This window comes from Canis lupus, chromosome 21 (assembly GCF_048164855.1).
Source record: "Canis lupus baileyi chromosome 21, mCanLup2.hap1, whole genome shotgun sequence".
Taxonomy (NCBI): domain Eukaryota; kingdom Metazoa; phylum Chordata; class Mammalia; order Carnivora; family Canidae; genus Canis; species Canis lupus.
Genome location: NC_132858.1, coordinates 21634023 through 21653769, shown reverse-complemented (window position 1 = coordinate 21653769; position 19747 = coordinate 21634023). Strand labels below are relative to the sequence as shown.

At 40.0% G+C, this 19747-nt stretch overlaps 1 protein-coding gene across 5 annotated transcripts in view; it reads right to left on the bottom strand.

Moving 5' to 3' along the window:
• QSER1 (glutamine and serine rich 1) overlaps positions 1–19747 on the bottom strand; it is a 74012-nt gene that overhangs the window by 44246 nt on the left and 10019 nt on the right. For 2 of the 5 annotated variants that reach the window (XM_072791057.1, XM_072791056.1), the window contains exon 2: positions 1531–1719. The exons of the other annotated variants lie outside the window; for them this stretch is intronic. The gene's annotated coding sequence lies outside the window, so the exon portion shown is untranslated. The remainder of the gene's footprint in view (positions 1–1530; positions 1720–19747) is intronic. 5 annotated transcript variants of the gene reach the window in all.

Sequence of the window (19747 nt, the reverse complement as noted above, 5' to 3'; positions counted from 1 at the left end):
CCAGGATCGAGTCCCAGCTCGGGTTTCCTGAGAGAACCCGGCTTCTCTCTCTGCCTGTGTCTCTGCCTTTCTCTCTGTGTCTCCCATGAGTAAATAAAATACATATATTAAAAGAAAATAAATGCAACTGTGAGGTGTTACAGTGTAAAAATCTTATGCCCAACAGCCAAAGGTTTCAGACACCATCCACTAATGACTTTTAATTCAATTATGACACTGGAGATTGGAAATGGTAGTTTTCTAATTACATCATTCTTTTAATATTTAAAAGGCAGTATTTACAAAATAAAAATGAGCCCTTTTTCCCTCTCATGTACATGACACATATATATACATACACACACACGCGCGCACTTATGTTTAATGTTTTTCTAAAATGCACATATCTTACACTTAAAAAATATCACTGTAGAGTTTTAAAAATTTAAGTACAGTTGACATATATTAGTTTCAGGTGTACAAGACAGTGATTCAACAATTATACACATTATGAAATGCTTACCATAACACATGTAATTACCATCTGTCACCATACAACATTATTACAATATTATTGACCATATTCCCTGCTAGGAACATTTGTATACAAGTCTTTCATGGACATATGTTTTCATTTCTCTTAAATATCTAGGAGTGGAATTACAGGGTCATAAAATAGGTGCATTTTACATTACCATCAGTAACGAATCAACATTCCACTTTTACTTTACATCCTTGTCATGACATGATGTTTTCAGTCTTCCTTTTTAAAAAAGATTTAGAGAGTGAGAGAGAGGGTGAGAGAGAGCACGAGTAGGAGGGGCAGAGAGAGGGAGACTCTCAAGCAGACTGTGCTCAGGCTGGAGCCCAACGCAGTGCTTGATCCCACAACCCTAAGACCACGACCTGAGCGGAAACTAAGAGTCAGCCACCTTTTTTTTTTTTTTTAAGATTTTATTTATTTATTCATAGAGATGCAGAGAGAAAGAGAGAGAGGCAGAGACACAGGCAGAGGGAGAAGCAGGCTCCACGCAGGGAGCCCGACATGGGACTCGATCCTGGGTCTCCAGGATCAGGCCCTGGGCTGAAGGCAGCGCTAAACTGCTGAGCCACCCGGGCTGCCCATGGCCTGTTTTTATTATAATAGTCATCTTTGTAGGTGTGAAATAGTATCTCATTGTAGCTTTGATTTGCATTTACCTAATGATGTTGAACATCTTTATTATTTTAAAAATTATTTATTTATTTGAGAGAGAGACAGAGTGTGCCATTTGAATGACAGCAGAAGAGAATCCTCAAGCAGACCCCTGCTGAGTGGGGAGCCCGACTTGGAGCTGATCCCACAACCCTGAGATCACGACCTGAACTGAAATCAACAGTCAGACAGTTAATCCAATGAGCCACCCAGACACCCCCATTTTGAATTAATTTTTCTACATAGTGTTAGGTAGTAATCTAACTTTATTCTTTTGTTACTCATTCTGAATATAATTTGAAATGCTTTAATAATAAAAAACCAAATACCAGCTGTTATTTTCAAAATATTCCTACCATTTTATCTGCTTTTCAGATTATCATAGCAATCATGCTTTATATTAAAACAATCTAGGAGGCGCCTGGGTGGCTCAGTTGGTTAAGCTTCTGCCTTCAACTCAGGTCATGATCTTGAGGTCCTGGGATCCAGCCAGTCCTGTGTCGGGTTCCCTGCTCCGTGGGGAGTCTGCTTCTCCCTCTCTCTATCTGAAATAAATAAGTAAAAATTTTTAGGAAATTAAAAAAATAAAACAGTCTACACATATACATTTCCTTGTTCTGTCAGGTGACAGAGCCTACAAATGAAGACTCCTCATGGCAGGCTCTGTGCCTCAGAGGCTGGGAGTCCATATACATTATTTAATATAGAACCTGCTCTAATACAGATAGTTCTTCCTAGCTCCCAAGGCCTGAATGGGTAGTAGGGAGAAAGAGAACTTAAACTATCCCCATATATACTCCAAAGTTACAGGAGATAAGACCTAGAGAAGAATAAGGAGAATATTAATCTTCATATTCCCAGCCTAGCACAAAACTTCAATCTTCCATCCCTTCTCCACCCACTCAAAATAAGGTAGATTCAATGTTGAAGATAAGAAGGACCAGAATTTTGCAGGGGGAAGTAACATCTTCCTTCAGTTGCTGTCACTTAAATGCCAAACTAAAAAAGTGACATTTTGCTATAAAATAAAACCAAAAGATTAATTATTCAGTTACTACCCACTATTTTAAGTCTGAACATTCTTTCCCTAACCTTAATTTTATTTTTTTTTTTTTTGAGATGAGGAGAAAGGGAGAACTAGAGAGAGGGAGGGGAAAGAAGGGAGAAAGGAATAGGAGAGAATCCCAAACAGGCTCCATCCAAGGCACCAAGCCCCATGTAGGCCTCCATCTCACAATCCTGAGATGATGATCTGAGCCAAATTCAAGGGTCAGATGCTTAACTGACTGAGCCACCCAGATGTCCCAAACTTCTTAATTTTAATCTAATATGTTCAGCAAAGAAAATTAAGTTTTAAGGCAGATAAGAAGCCAGAGGAAAAAAATCTCATCTAAATGATAATTCATATAGTGATGGTATATAATCATAAGAAAAAAATGTTTTAAAACATACTACTGAGAATAAGCTATCTTACAGTTTCTATCCAGTTAGTAAGAACATACAAATCTACCCCTTGGGTAACATACTCTTATGTCCACAGTAGTTAAGAAATAAACACATTCCAAGTTTTAAAATCAATTAGCAAAAAAATAAAAATATAAAAAAAAATAAAATCAATTAGCAAAAGCTCTATGAAATATGTTAAATCCCAGGGAAACAAGCCAGTACTTGCACACAAATAATACGTTACTTAAGCACTGAATGAATGATTTTGCCTTATGTAGACCTATTTTTTATTTTTATTTTTATTTTTTAAGATTTTATTTATTTATTCATGTGAGACACAGAGAGAGAGGGAGAAACAGGCTCCATGCAGGGAGCCCGACGTGGGACTCGATCCCGGGTCTCCAGGATCAGGCCCTGGGCTGAAGGCGGCGCTAAACCGCTGAGCCCCCCGGGCTGCCCTAGACCTATCTATTTTTTAAAGATTTAGGGATCCGGGATCCCTGGGTGGCGCAGTGGTTTGGCGCCTGCCTTTGGCCCAGGGCGCGATCCTGGAGATCTGGGATCAAATCCCACGTCAGGCTCCCGGTGCATGGAGCCTGCTTCTCCCTCTGCCTGTGTCTCTGCCTCTCTCTCTCTCTCACTGTGTGCCTATCATGAATAAATAAAAATTTATAAAAAAAGAAAGATTTAGGGATCCCTGGGTGTCGCAGCGGTTTGGCGCCTGCCTTTGGCCCAGGGCGCGATCCTGGAGACCTCGGATCGAATCCCACGTCGGGCTCCCGGTGCATGGAGCCTGCTTCTCCCTCTGCCTATGTCTCTGCCTCTCTCTCTCTCTCTCTCTCTCTCTCTGTGTGAATATCATAAAAAATAAATTTAAAAAAAATTAAAGATTTATTTATTTTAGAGAGAGGAAGTGTGTCAGAAAGGAGCAGAGCAAGAAGGGGAGAGAGTCAAGCAAAACTGCACTGAGTGGGGTGCCCAACACAGTGCTCAATCCCATGACCCTGAGATTATGACCTGAGCCAAATCAGGAGTCAGAAACTCAATGGACTACATCACCCAGGCACCCCACCTTAAGTAGTCCTATTACTTTCTTCTCTGTGTTAAAGAAATTGGCCACTGAAGATATAGATATTCTGGTATAATAAAAACAAAATTCTCTTTAAGCTTTGAAAATATGATTTTAGGGGATCCCTGGGTGGCTCAGCGGTTTGGCGCCTGTCTTTGGCCCAGGGCGCGATCCTGGAGACCAGGGATCGAATCCCACATCGGGCTTCCGGTGCATGGAGCCTGCTTCTCCCTCTGCCTGTGTCTCTGCCTCAATCTCTCTCTCTGTGACTATCATAAAAAAAAAAAAAAATTGAAAATATGATTTTAGTCTTAGATATATCAACTTTTCATAGTCAAGAAAAAAAAGACCCTGGATTAGAAGGAGCCCCAGATTCCAGTCCTGATTCTTCAAATAACATGCTAGAAGACTTTCAGCAAAACGTAATCTTGTAGAGCCTTCATTTTCCTATTTATAAAGCCTAATGCTCTTTGTATTAACTCATATTCTGAGTCAAGCTAGATATTTTTACTTCATCTATCATACAGTATTTAGTACAAAATCTGCCTTCAAAATTGAGTACAGAGATAAATTACATGGAATTCATGTAATTAACTTTGTGTGTGGAATTCTAATGTGTCTGTCCCACTCACACTTAAATGTCAAGTTATTTTATAAATACTTTATTTTATTTTAGCTAATCATACTCTGAGAATTAGTAACAAAAACCTGAAGTATAAGAATAATCAGCCTTGGGATGCCTGGGTGGCTCAGCAGTTGAGCATCTGCCTTTGGCTAAGGGCATGATCCTGGAGTGCTGGGATCAAGTCCCATATCAGGCTCCCTGCATGGAGCCTGCTTCTCCCTCTGCCTGTGTCTCTGCCTCTGTGTGTGTGTGTGTGTGTGTGTGTGTGTGTGTGTGTCTCATGAATAAATAAATAAAATCTTAAAAAAAAAAAAAAAAAAGAATAATCAACCCCAACCCCTTGGTGGCTCAGACGGTTAGGCATTCAACTCAATCTCAGCTCAGGTCTTTTTTTCTTTGAAAAGAAAGAAACATATGTGTACATGGTGGGGGGCAGTGGGGGGACAAGGATGTGGAAAAACTAGAACCCTTATACATTGCTAGTGGGAAAATAAAATGCTGCAGCTACTTTGGAAAATAATCTAGCAGTTCTTCATAATGTTAAACACAGAATTACCATAAAATCCCAACAATTCCACTACTAGGTATCTACCCAAGGAAAACGAAACATATGTTCAAATACTTTTATGCAGGGGATCCCTGGGTGGCGTGGCGGTTTAGCGCCTGCCTTTGGCCCAGGGCGCAATCCTGGAGACCTGGGATCGAATCCCTCATCGGGCTCCCGGTGCATGGAGCCTGCTTCTCCCTCTGCCTATGTCTCTGCCTCTCTCTCTCTGTGACTATCATAAATAAATAAAAATTAAAAAAATAAAAAAACAAATACTTTTATGCAAATATTCACAAGAGCATTATTTGTAAAGCCAAACAGTGAAAACAACCAAATATACATCAACTAGTGAACGAATAAACAAAATAAGCTACATCTATGCAATGGAATATTATTCTGCTAAAAGTACTTATAGTACTATGCTAACCACATGGATGAATTTCTAAAACATTATGCTTAGTCAAGGAATCCAAACACAAAAGAACACGTATTTTATTATTCCATTTATATGAAATGCCCAGAAAAGGCAAATCTAAAGAGACAGAAAATGGATAAATGGTCGCCTAGAATTAGGGGTGAGAATGAGGAATGATTATAAATGGGCACAAAGTTTCTTTTTAGGGGTAATGAAAAGGTTTGAAGATTAGATTGTGATGACACTGTGGTGATATAAATATACTAAAAATCACAGTATACTTAAACTAGGAGGATTTTACAGTGTGATAAATTAAATCTCAATAAAACTTAATTTTAAAAAATTGATTTCTTTGAAAGAACCAAATGGCTGCTTCTTTGGGCCTTCAATTTCTCATCTGAAGACTACATCAGAGCACAAGTAACTCCTATTCACTCACTGTATCACCCACTCTTTAGGGGCCATTAGAAGTGGGTTTTGCAAAACATTAGAAGGCAGAAAAGAAGAACCTAAATATTATTCGTCCGTTGTCTCCACCACAACCATGTTTTCAGCCAAGCCACATCCCTCTACAACTATAGCTCCTTTTGGGCTCCAATAACTTGTTACCTGGCTCCACTGGCCTAGAAATGGCTTCACACTGCTACAACTCATTCAAAGTCCCATCCTTTTTTGGTTCCCTTAACCTTGCCTCTTCAACTATAAGACTGAGCCCCTCATTAACACAAATCAAATGAATCAAAGGAATGAAATTATGTTTCAGGTAGCATCCTTAACTGATAATTAGTGTAAAGGAAGGACAATTGGTACTTTGTACCAACAAATTATTAAAACAAGTATGATTTCTTGAGATAAGTAAACTTGCTTTAACAGTTACATACATCTTTAATGATCTTTACCAAAACAATTATATTTCATTTTATATAAATGATACACTAAAGTGGGTTAAACAGATGTTTTCCTTTTTGCTAAGAAGGTGAAATAAAGACTAGTATGGTATTTCCTGCCTAGTGGTGTGGTAGGGCATATTAAAAAAAATCAGTCTATCAGTTCCAAACATTATCCACACAAAGAGAGACAGATTTTGGCATTTGTAACAGATGCCCAAGAAAAACGATGCCAAAGTCAAGGCTATGAGGAGTTTCCGTCTGTTGTTCTGTCAGGAAATAAATGAAATGTGATGGTGATGTGGCATATGCTTGGCTATATTCATAATAAGAGACACCAAGGCTTGGGTTGGGTTGGACACAATTCCAAAATTCCATTTCATCATCTTCCTTTTTTATTTGTCATCACCTGTATTACTGACCTTTCCTTTGAACAAAGACAAAATTTTCAGATCCAACTTTTCTCATCTCCAATATTTTCTGGAACACTTTTCTTTTAGAAGAAATACATCTGTACAGCTACATGCAAAAGAATGAAACTGGACCACTTTCTTTGGCTATACATAAAAATAAATCAAATATATTAAAGATCTAAATATTAAGATGTGAAACCATAAAACTCCTGCAAGAAAACATAGGCAGTAAATTTCTGGACATCAGCCTTAGCAGTATATTTCTGGATCTGTATCCTCAGGCCAGGGAAACAAAACCAAAAATAAACAACTGGGACTATATCAAACTAGTAAGCTTTTGCATAGCAAAGAAAACCATCAATAAAACAAAAGGGCAACCTACTGACTAGAAGATATCTGCAAATGATATATCCAATATGGGGTTAATACCCGAAATATAAAGAACTCATACAACTCACCAAAAACACAAATAATCCAGTTAAACCAAAACACAAATAATCCAGTTAAAAAATGAACAGAGGACCAGAAAAGACATTTTCCTAAAGAAAACATATAAATGGTCACAGACCCATGAAAAGATGCTCAATATCACTAATCACCAGGGAAATGCATACCAAAATCACAATGAGATTATCACCTCACACCAATCAGAATGGCTAAAAAAAAGACAAGAAATAAGCAATGTTGGCAAGCATGTGGAGAAAAGGGAACCCTCATGCACTATTGGTAGGAATGTAAATTGGTACAGCTACTATGGAAAACAGTAGGGAGGTTCCTCAAGAAATTAAAAATATCATACAACCTAATAATGACAATTGCTAATCTAGTCCATACAACCTAATAATGACAATTGCTAGTCTAGTCTAATAATGATAATCTATGACAAGAAATATCATACAATATGGTAATTTTACTTCTCGATATTTACCCAAAGAAAACTAAAACACAAATTCAAAATATATTCACCCCTATGTTTACTGCAGCATTATTTACAAAAGCCAAGATACGGAAGTAACCTAAATGTCCACCCATAGATGAATGGAAAAAGATGTGGTGTATATATACACAATAAAATATTCAGCCATAAAAGTGAAATTTCCCCATTTGCAACAACATGGATGGACCAAGAAGATATTATGCTAAGTGAAATAACAGAGAAAGACAAATATCATATTTTACTTATATGCGGCATCTAAAAACAAAAAACAGAAATAGGCTCATAAATACAGAGAACTGGTAGCTGCCAAAGGGGAGGGGATTGGAGAAAGGGCAAAACAGGTGAACAGGATTAAGAAGTACAAACTTCCAGGGGCACCTCGGTGGCTCAGTTGGTTAGGTATTGGACTCTTGATTTTGGCTCAGGTCATGGTCTCAGGTTCTTTGCACTAAGCCCCAAGACAGGTTCTGTGTTGGGTGTGGAGCTTGCTTGGGATTTTCTCTCCCACTACTTCAGCTCTGCCCGTCCACCCCCACACTCTCACTGGCACTCTCTCTCAAAAACAAAAAAAAACAAATTTCCAGTTATAAATACTTATAAATAAATAAGTCACAGGGTACCTAGATGGCTCAGTCAGTTGAGCGTCTGATTCTTGATTTTAGCTTGGTCATGAGATCAAGGCCCAAGTTGGGCTCTGTGCTGGGCATGGAGCCTGTTTGAGATTCTTTCTCTCCCTCTGCTTCCCCCTACCCTCCACTCCCACTCTCTCTCTCAAAAAAAAAAAATTATATATATATATATATATATATATATATATATATATATATATATATATAAAATAAATAAGTCACAGGGATGACCAGAACAGCATAGGGAATATAGTCAATATAGAATATAATGCAAAATAGGATATATACTGCAATAACTTTGTACAGGGACAGATGGTAACTACACTTATCACAGTAAGCATTTCATAATGTATTTAATTGTCAGATCACGATCTTGCAGGTCTGAAACTCATATAATATTGTATGTCAACTATACTTAAATTTAAAAATGTTTAAAAAGAAAACTGGGGGGCACCTGGGTGGCTCAGTCAGTTAAGCATCTGCTTTCAGCTCAGGTCATGATCCCAGAATCCTGGGATTGAGCCCCACATTGGGCTCCTTGCTCGGCAGGGTGGGGGTCTGCTTCTCCAACACCATCTGCCCCTCTTCCTACTGGTGCACGCATGCCTCTCTCACAAATAAATAAATGGAATCTTTAAAAAAAAGAAAAAGGAAAAGAAAACCAGGGGGAAAGAAACCCCAAATACATCTATCAAAGCAAATTACTTTGTGATTCAAACTTTTGCAATGTATTAACTCCTGTAAGGTCAACATTAACATAGTCATTTAAGAAGTAGACAAAAATGGGCAGCCCAGAGGGGCTCAGCGGTTTAGCGCCACCTTCAGCCCAGGGCCTGATCCTGGAGACCCGGGATGGAGTTCCACATCGGGCTCCCGGGATGGAGCCTACTTCTCCCTTCGCCTCTGTCTCTGTCTCTCATGAATAAATAAATAAAATCTTAAAAAAAAAAAAAAAAAGAAGTAGATAAAGATGGTCATGTGAGCCCTGGATGATTGTCTATCATTTTAGGCTCTGAAGGAATTATTAAAAATGAACTAATATACAACTGGTTATTTCTCACAACACATAACATAGTTCAAATTTCCAGGATTCAGGGACACCTGGGTGGCTCAGTGGTTGAGCATCTGCCTTTGCCTCAGTTTGTGATCTTGGGGTCCTGGGATCGAGTCCTGCATGGAGCCTTTCTCCCTCTGTCTGTGTCTCTGCCTCTCTCTTTCTGTGTCTCTCATGAAGAAATAAATAAAATCTTAAAAAAAAAAAAAAAAAAAAAAAACCTCCCAGGATTCAAATGTATAGGTATCACAAAATGTTTTTTATTTTAGCTTCTTCATTTTATCTGATTGTTTGTGGCCTAGTTCCCTTAACAAACTGAATTTCTTCCTCTTATGAGAAACTATTACAGCTGAATTTTTACTGTATCACAATTTTGTTCACTATTAACATGGTCTAGGATTTCTAGGCATTAGGTAAGTCAAGTATGTCTAAAGATACACGTTTATCACAATTCACATTTATGTGCTGATATCTAGACATTTATATGCCTTTGATTTAATATAAGAACCTAATAACATTTTATAGAGTAGAGAAAAAGATTTTCAGGTAAATCAAAACCCAAAGTTATAATATTCAGTATATTTGATACTCAATATGCTGTTTTTTCCTTCTCCACAAATTTTAATAAACATTAACCAAAAATTTCCTATAAGCTCAAAAGGTTTGCTACTTGTTTTAAGGATGTTTCCAGAAATTTGTAAGTCCATTAAAAAAAAATTTTTTTATTTATTTATTCATGACAGACACAGAGACACAGGCAGAGGGAGAAGCAGGCTCCCTACGGGGAGAGCTCACTGTGGGACTCAATCCCAGGACCCTGGGATCACGACCTGAGCCAAAGGCAGATACTCAGCCACTGAACCCCTCAGGTGCTCCAACTTGTAAGCCCATTAATCAAAGACATAAAACCACTATTATAACATTGTAATTGCATTATATTACTTATACCATCACAAAACTGACTTATATACCAAAGCAGGTAGACTGCCTTAAAATATTCTACATATTATAGTTATGTTAAAAAATGTTTTAAGTCTGTTTTCAACCTCATACTATGGTTGAAAGAGATACATAAGTAGCCTTAAATTTGCTTTGAAATAATACAAAATAAATACAAAGTAGGGAAATTAGTGGAGGTATATATATGAAATTAGTGGAGGTATATATATGAATAAGACTGATAACGTGTTGAAGTTTTTTTCTTGTTTGTTTTTGTGAGTGTTGAAGTTTTTAAAGCTGACTAATGAATAAGTAGGGGTTCATTGTAGCATTCTCTCTAAATGTGTTTGGAAATTTTCCTTAATAAAAATGTTATTGTCTGTAATAGAGAAAATAAAGCTCCAAGTGGCTGGATTTCTGGTTCACAACAATTATTAATGCAAATGAAAAAATTATAATGAACATTAAAAGAAAGGTATACACAATAGTTTGAAACAATAGGTAAAAACAATTTTATAACTTACAAGCTTACTTAGTTTTTTATAAACATGCCTGTTAAGTATGAATAACATTCATACTCACTCCAAAGTACACTTTATGAGGATGATGTTAAGATAAGCGTAATAAGGTGCACAATAGATCAGGGTTAATTAGCTGATATACCAGATTAGGTTTTAATAGCAAGTCTGAAACCATCATGTCCTATGCTATATCAAAACAATTTATAAGTTTTAGAAGCAACTAACATTAGCATGTTAGGAAGGATCAGATTGAAACCAAACTTGTTCTTGTTTAAAAAAAACACAGGGGGGATCCCTGGGTGGCGCAGTGGTTTGGCGCCTGCCTTTGGCCCAGGGCGCGATCCTGGAGACCCGGGATCGAATCCCCCATCAGGCTCCCGGTGCATGGAGCCTGCTTCTCCCTCTGCCTGTGTCTCTGCCTCTCTCTCTCTCTCTCTGTGACTATCATAAATAAATAAAATTAAAAAAAAAATAAATAAATAAAATAAAATAAAAAAAACACAGGGATTCCTGGGTGGCTCAGTGGTTTAGCGCCTGCCTTCGGCCCAGGGCATGATCCTGGAGTCCCTGGATGGAGTCCCACATTGGGCTTCCTGCATGGAGCCTGCCCCTCTCTCTCTCTCTCTCTCTCTGTCTCATGAATAAATAAAATATATTTTTTAAAAAACCCACAAAGATATTAACCAATGACAAAACACCATTGCTGGTTTTGTTTTTTGTATAGCCACAGTTTTTTTTTTTAAGATTTTATTTATTTATTCGAGAGAGAGAGAGAGAGAGAGAGAGAGAGGCAGAGACACAGGCAGAGGGAGAAGCAGGCTCCATGCAGGGAGCCCAACGCAGAACTCGATCCGGAGACTCCAGGATCATGCCCTGGGCCTAAGGCAGGCGTTAAACCGCTGAGCCACCCAGGGATCCCCTATAGTCACAGTTCTATTTAAATCCTATCCTTCCAAATCATTCACACTTTTATTTTGGGATTATTCCACTAGACTCTTTGTGGCTCTGGGCAAATCAAACTTTGACTTAGTCTAATGTCTATAAAAGTGAGAATACCACCAGCAATACTCATTTTCCAGTTTGTTCAATATGAGAGATGTTTTAAAATGTTAAGCCATCTAATTTAAGCAGACCCAAGCAAAAGTATTTTAGGCTTATCCACATTTTTGTATTTGTCATGCTTCACTGGGTCAGACAAATCTGGTCTCAAGTTATTTAAATAGGATCAGTGATCACATAGTGATGAGAATGATGAAGTCATATGAAAATTTCATTATTTTATGCTTAGTTATACCCCATAAGGGCCTACAGGCCTACCTCTTGTCCTACCATAGGACAAGCTACATGGTCAGGATCCCTAAGGGACCTTAAACTTATGGAGGCCAAATTTAAATTCTGAAGAGGAGCTAACAAGTCAAAGCAAAATATATGTCAGCATTAAATATATTTGTTTTAAAAAAAGATTTATTGATTTTAGAGGGAGAGTGTGTGTGTGCACAAGTGGGAGGAGGAGCAGAGGGAGGGAGAGACTCTTCAAGCAGTCTCCCTACTGAACACAGAGCCCTACATGGGGCTGGATCTCAGGACCTGAGCTGAAAAACAAGAGTTGGAAAGTTAACTAACTAAGCCATTCAGGTGCCCCAGAGTCAAATATTCTTTAGAAAATCATTATTTTTTTTTAATTTTTATTTATGATAGAGAGAGAGAGAGAGGCAGAGACACAGGCAGAGGGAGAAGCAGGCTCCATGCACCGGGAGCCCGACGTGGGATTCAATCCCGGGTCTCCAGGATCGCGCCCTGGGCCAAAGGCAGGCGCCAAACCGCTGCACCACCCAGGGATCCCGAAAATCATTATTTATTGAAGTTATTATATGATGGGTACATGGCAGAAAAAAAATCCAACTGCTCAAGGTAGACTGTCAAGAAACAGCCAAGTTAATGAAGATGGACCAACAATAAACAAGAACAGAGAAATGTTTAATATCAAGTATGGATGAGTGCTATGAAGAAACCTCAAGAAGAGCATTAGGCGGGGCAGCCCAGGTGGCCCAGCGGTTTAGCGCCTGCCTTCCGCCCAGGGCCTGATCCTGGAGACCTGGGATGGAGTCTCATGTCAGGCTCCCTGCAGGGAACCTGCTTCTGCCTCTGCCTCTGCCTGTGTCTCTGCCTCTCCCTCTCCCTCTGTCTCTGTCTCTCATGAATGAATAAACAAAATCTTTAAAAAAAAAAAAAAGAAGAGCATTAGGCTACACAGTGATGGGGGAGGTGCATACTCCATTAAGGATAGTAAGGAAGGACCTCTCTAACAATGCAACATTTTAAACTGAATTAAGTGACAGAGAAAGCCATGTAGATTATCAGAGGGAAGAGTGGTCCCTAGCAGAGGAAATAGCCCAAAGACCCCAAGATAATAGCATTCCTACGGTGGCTGTTCAAGGAACAATGAAAAATGTGTGTTTCATTCAGAGATAAGAGACTGAGGCCAAGGGAGAATCTGTGGTCATGTTCTACAAAAAAAATGAAAGGAAAACAAGCCGTGTCCTCCCATTTACTCTTCATATTATGCAATATGTCCACACATATTAGCATAGAGCTAGCACATCGACTAACAAATGCTTACTATTGACCAAACGAAAAGAGAATTGATTGCAATTGCCAAGGCCTGGACTAGAAAGGCCTAGCTAGACAGGCCTGAGTAAAAATTAGGAAACTGACCATAGCAGCCCCTAAAGCAAAGTCATCTAGCATGGTGCTAAAATTGAAAACAGCAGAAGTAACAACAAAGGATAAACATGTAACAAAGAAATAAGATTTTTGGTAAGCGAATTTAGCAAAGTAGGTAATTCTTTAAGAACAAAATCTGTAGTCTCATTTGAATTAGTGGCCGAAAAACAAAACAAAAAGTCTTTTATTGGAGTACCTGCTTCTCACTGTGAAATATTTCTTCTTTTCAAAAGATTACCGCCTTCAAGTCTTTGTTCACATATCACTATTTTGATTAGCCTGTCTAGTCCAAATTATTTAATCTGCACTATCCCCCAATCCACCTTCCATTCCTCCTTACCCTGTTTTCTTTTTCTCCTATCACCTCCAAATATACTAAATAATTTAGTTATGTTTATGATTTGTTATCTGTCCCATTCCACATACCTCAGCATAAATTACAGGACATGGATTTTGGTTTTGTTCACTGATGTACCCCAAGCTCACAAATATTTAATATATGAGAAGTGCTTGGTAAACATCTCTGAAATTCCCATACCTATGGCAACCATCCAATCTGATATAAACTCATATATCCAAATTTCTTCAAAAACTTTTCATGAGGGACACCTGGGTGGGTCAGTAATTGAGAGTCTGCCTTTGGCTCAGGGCATGATCCTGGAGTTCTGGGATCAAGTTCCACATCAGGCTCCCTATGGGGAGCCTGCTTCTCCCTCTGCCTGTGTCTCTTGGTGAGAATTTAGAGGCCCAGGGTCCCCAGCTTCATCTGTCTTCCCACACCTCCTCATCCCAATTTACAGGATCTCAATGCCCTCACTTTAGCAGTAGACACCCTGTGAGGCAGAGTGTTCAGCTTGCGTTATAATTCAGCCAGTCACAGGATGAGATTCTGCACTGATTTTCAGCAGTTTCAGCCCAGTGGCTACAGGAGGTAAGGTTCTCCTTCGGGACTACCTAGAAGCTCTTAGATCATTTACTCTGCCCTAGACCTGGGAATTCAAATCCCTGAGCTCATCCCCTTTTTTCACCACTTTGTCCAGCAACATTAGGAACAACCAACGTCATAATACTCATTAGTTTTCCAAAAATGTTTGAAAGTATCGTATATAGTCATTTAGCTTTTTGCTGCTTACAAGGAGTATCCAGTGCAGATGTTTTGCATACCTCTATAAGTTCATGCCATGGACTATCAGTGCTCTATTTCTGGAGTCATCACATATTTAAATCTAATCAAATTACAGAACCAGTTGCAGAAACCCCAGGACCATTTCAGAAAACTCATCCTTAAAATTCTGCTCCTATGGAACCACTCTTGATACCAAAATTTGTATTGGTCAGTGTTCTCCAGAGAAATGGAACCATCTGTCTTCCGTATATGTGCATGTATACAAACACACATATAAATGGAATTTTAGATATATATAATGGAAGTTTATCGTGAGGAATTTGTTCGTGCAGTTATGGAGGCTGAGAAGCCTTATGATCTGCTGTTTGCAGTCTGAAGAGCCAGGAAAACTGGTGGTATAATTCAGTCTGAGTCATGAGGCCTGGGAACCAGGGGAGCCCATGGTGTAAATCTCACTTCAGGGGCGGGAGGAAATGAATGTCCCAGCTCAAGCATGTGAGGTAGGGAAATAGGCACAAATTCCTCCTTCTCTCACCTTTTATTGTATTTAGGCTCTCCATGGATTAGATGATGCCCATTCACATTGGGAAGGGCCACCTACTTTACTGAGTCCACTGATTCAAAAGCAGATCTCACCCAGAAATAGTCTTTTTTTTTTTTAAAAAGATTTTATTTATTTATGAGAGACATATGAGAGACTCCCCTATGGGGAGCTTGATGCGGGGCTTGACCCCAGGACCCCGGGATTATGCCCTGAGCCAAAGGCAGACGCTGAACTGCTGAGTTACCCAGTCTTCTTTACTAATGGAAGAGGTTTCCCCACCCCCAGTGGAAGCATCCTTTCTACCTCCATATGAAATAATTAGCCCTGCAATGCCTGATGAAAGAGTGATGGCTTCCCACTGAGGCACAAGCTATGTAAAGACAATGCTGATTTTCGCTAGGACCCACTTATATCTTCTAGATCTATCACTAGGCTCAAGTCCCAGCAGCCCCTAAAGGTGAGGTACAAGGTGTTAGGTCCATGACAAAGCGTGTTACAGTCAAAAAGAACTACCTGAATTTCTATTTTATACAGACAGAAATCTGAGGACCATGAATGTGGGAATGGGTGTGTGTGTGGATCTGATGGTGGAAGAAACATAGTTTGATCAGGCCAAATTTATTGACATGGGCTCACTAAGCAGAGGTTCTGCATTTATTTAATGCTGCAGTTTAGGAGGTTAGAAAAGGCTCTGGCAGTTTGGTTGGCTAGTTGAAAAACGGACTAAGGGATGCCTGGGTGGCTCAGTGGTTGAGTGTGTCTGCCCTTGGCCCAGGGCGTGATCCTGGAGACCCGGGATTGAGTCCCACATCGGGCTCCCTGCAGGGAGCCTGCTTCTCCTTCTGCCTGTGTCTCTGCCTCTTTCTGTCTCTCTCATGAATAAATAAATAAAATCTTAAAAAAAGAAAAAGAAAAATGGACTAAAAAGTGGCCAACATAAGCGAACCGGAAATGCCAACATGCCTTGGTTTAATGCAGAGGAAGGGCTTCAAAGGCTTATGGAAATTAGAATGTTCCAGTAGATTTGTCAAGATGTACTGCTGGGAAGGTCCAGAACACATGCCTTTCACCAATACTGTGAGGAGTAAATAAATTTGTGAAGGGAGTCCTATTATCTTTGAAGAGCTCTACGACCACCCTTCTCTGAGGACCAAATCTCATCACAAAAACTGCACCAATTAATTGGGAAACCTAAATACATGAGAATCATTAGACTCCAGGATGGCTGGGGCCAAAAGTCACTCAATCACCAAAGGCAAGGTAGACATGGTTACTGTAATGGAAAGCAGAGTCAAAGCAGAAATCAGAACAGTCTGAATCACGTAGACCTATATTTTTGATTACGGTGTTCTTGAAAGTGAGATAGAAAGACTACCAAATTCTTAATCTGTAGAAGTACAAAATTTCTAGGTCAAGTGAACAAAAGCCTAATTCAAATAATAAAAACAGCCCTTAAGTCAATTCCCAGACATGGGTCAGACTGCAAACTCAGTACCCTTTGAATAAAGGGGAGGCCAGGTCTCCTTGAGGGAGAACCACGGTACATTATTGAAAATGTACACTGTTAATCCTTCTCCCCACGTTCCCCAAAGGGACCTATGTATATGGCATTTTACCAAGGTAACTGTACATCACAGAAAAGGAAATGTCAGACCTTTCAGGAACTCCTGGATGTGGGCTATAATCTGACACTAATTTCAGGAGATCCAAAAGATCACTGTAGCCCACTAGTCAAGAGTAGGGGCTTATGGAGGTTAGGCTCAAGTCCATCTCATGGTGGACCCAGTAGGTCCTTGAACCTATTTTATGGTTATCTCCCTAATTTGAGAAGGCATAATTGGAATGACAAAAATAGCAGCTCAGAGAATCCCTATGCTAATTCCCTGACCTGTGGAGTGAGGGTTTTTGTGGAAGGTAAGCCCAAGTGGACATCATTAGAACTTCCCCTACCTCAAAATATATTAAACCCAAAGCAATACCAAATCCCTAGAGGGACTGCAGAAATTGGTCCTTGCCATTCATCTCTATTTGGCCTATGCAGAAGATGGAAGGGTCTTGGAAAATGACCGCAGATTACTGTATATTTAACTAGGTGGCGAATCCAACTGTAGCTTCTATAGCAGATGTGGTTTCACTGTTTGAACAAATTATAACACATTCCCTAGTACCTGGTATGTAGCTATAGCTATAGATCTGGCAAATTCCTTTTTCTCCATACCTGCCCATAAACACTTTGCTTTCAGCAGGCAACGCCAGCGATACACCTTACTGTCTTATCTTACCTCAGGGTTGTGTTAACTCTCTACCCCTATGTCATAATTGAGTTCAGAGATCTTGATCACCCTTCTCTTCCACAGGGTATCACCCTGGCCTATTACACCGATTATATTAATGCTGCTTGGACATAATGAGCAAGAAGTAGTACCTACTCCAGACTTACTGGTAGGACATTTGCATATCACAGCGTGGGAAATAAATCAGACTAAAATTCAGGGACATTCTACTTCACTGAAAATCTAGGGGTCCAGTGGTATACAATATGTTAGGATATCCTTACTAAAGTGAGGGATAGGTAGATTGTTATCTCTGGCCTTCATACAATCAAGAAAGATGCATAAGACACATCTTTTGGAGTCTGGAGGCAACATATTTTCATTACTCTGGCCCATTTACTGAGTGACCCAAAACTGTTAGTTTTGAGTGACAAGAAAGGCTGTAGCCCCACATCAGGCTTCCTGCCCTATGGGGAGCCTGCTTCTTCTTCTCCCTTTGCCTGCCTTGCTTCCTGCTTGTGCTTGTTCTTTCTCTGTCAAATAAATAAATAAAATCTTTTAAAAATTAAATTAAAAACAAAGGCTGTATAACAGGTCCAGGCTGCTGTGCCAGTTATTCTGCCATTTGGGCCATAATGATCCAACAGACCCATCGGTCATTAAGGTGTCAGTAACAGGGGTGCCTGGGTGGCTCGGTGGTTGAGCACCTGCCTTTGGTTCAGGTTGTGATCCTGGGGTCCTGGGATCCAGTCTCTCATCAGGCCGCTTCTGCTAGACAAGGGACACACAGGGAACCTGCTTCTCTCTCTGCCTGTGTCTCTGCCTCTGTGTGTCTCTCATGAATGAATAAATAACATCTTAAAAAAAATTGTCAGTAACAGATAGGGATGCTGTTCAGAGCTTCTGGCTGGCCTCTGTAGGTGAATTACAACCACAGACCTTTAGGATTTGGAGCAAGACCCTGCCATCATCTACAGATAACTACACTCTTTGAAAAACCACTCTTGACCTGTTACTAGGCCTCAAGAGAAACCGAACGTTTAACCATGGGCCCCAAAGTAATCACAGGACCCAGGATACCCATCATGAACTAGGTATTCTCTGATCCACCAAGCCATGCTGGGCATGCACAGCAAATTCCGTCATCAAATGGAAGTGGCATATACATGACTGGACCCAAGCGGGCCTTGAAGGCACAAGTTACATTAAGAAACGGCCCAGGGGTGCCTGGCTAGGTCAGTGTGTAAACCATGCTACTCTTGATCTCAGGGTTGTAGGTTCAAACCCCACGTTGTGTGTAGAGATTACTTAAAAATAAAACCTTGGGCAGCCTGGGTGGCTCAGCAGTTTAGCACCGACTTCAGCCCAGGGTGTGATCCTGGAGACCCGGGATCAAGTCCCACGTCGGGCTCCCTGCATGGAGCCTGCTTCTCCCTCTGCCTGTGTCTCTGCCTCTCTGTCTCATGAATAAATACAATCTTTAAAAACTAAAATAAAATAAAATATTTTTAAAAAGTGTCCTATATGCCCATGGTCCCCATTCCTGCACTACAGCCTTCTTTCTCCCAGGCTGTATCTTTGTTAAGTACCCTTACAATCAGTTGACAGAGGAAGAAAAGTCTGTCACTTATAAACTGGGCCCAGTTTGTAAGTAGTCCAAGATATTTAAGCACCACCTAAGGTAGACAGCTACAGTAGTTACAGTCCCTCTCTGGGATATCTCTGAAGAATAGTGGTAATGGGAAATCCTCCCCATGGGCAGAAAACGACATACCTGGATATCCATTTTGCTTGAAAAGAGAAATGGCCAGATGAGCAATTATATACTGATTCATGTGCTGTGGCCAATGGTGTGGCTGGATGGCCAGGGGCTTGGAAGGAACATAATTGGAAAATGGGTGACAAAGAATGCTATATGGATATATGCCTGAATGGGCAAAAAAACCTGAAGGTATTTGTTTTCTATGTGTATGCTTACCAAAGGGGGACCTCAGCAGAGAATTTTAATCAAGTGGATAGAATGACCTGGTCTGTGGATACCAGAGAGCCTCCTTTCCCAGCTACCCCTAATGAACAAAGTGGCCATGGTGGCAGGGATGGATGTCATGCAGAGGCTCGAAGGCTGATGTGGTTATGGCCACTTCTAAGTACCCAAACTGCCAGCAAAAGATACCTACACAGAGCCCCTGAAATGGCACCATTTTCCAGGGTGATCAGACAACTACCTGGTAAGAGACTGACTACACCGAACAACTTCCATCATGGAAGGAGCAACACTTTGTTCCTACTTGAATAGATACTCTGGATATGGATTTTCTTTTCTGTTTTCAGTGATTCTGCCAAAACTATTATCTGTGGACTTAGGGAATGCCAATACCTGATCCACCATTACGGTATTCCTACCACAGCATTGCTTCTGATTAA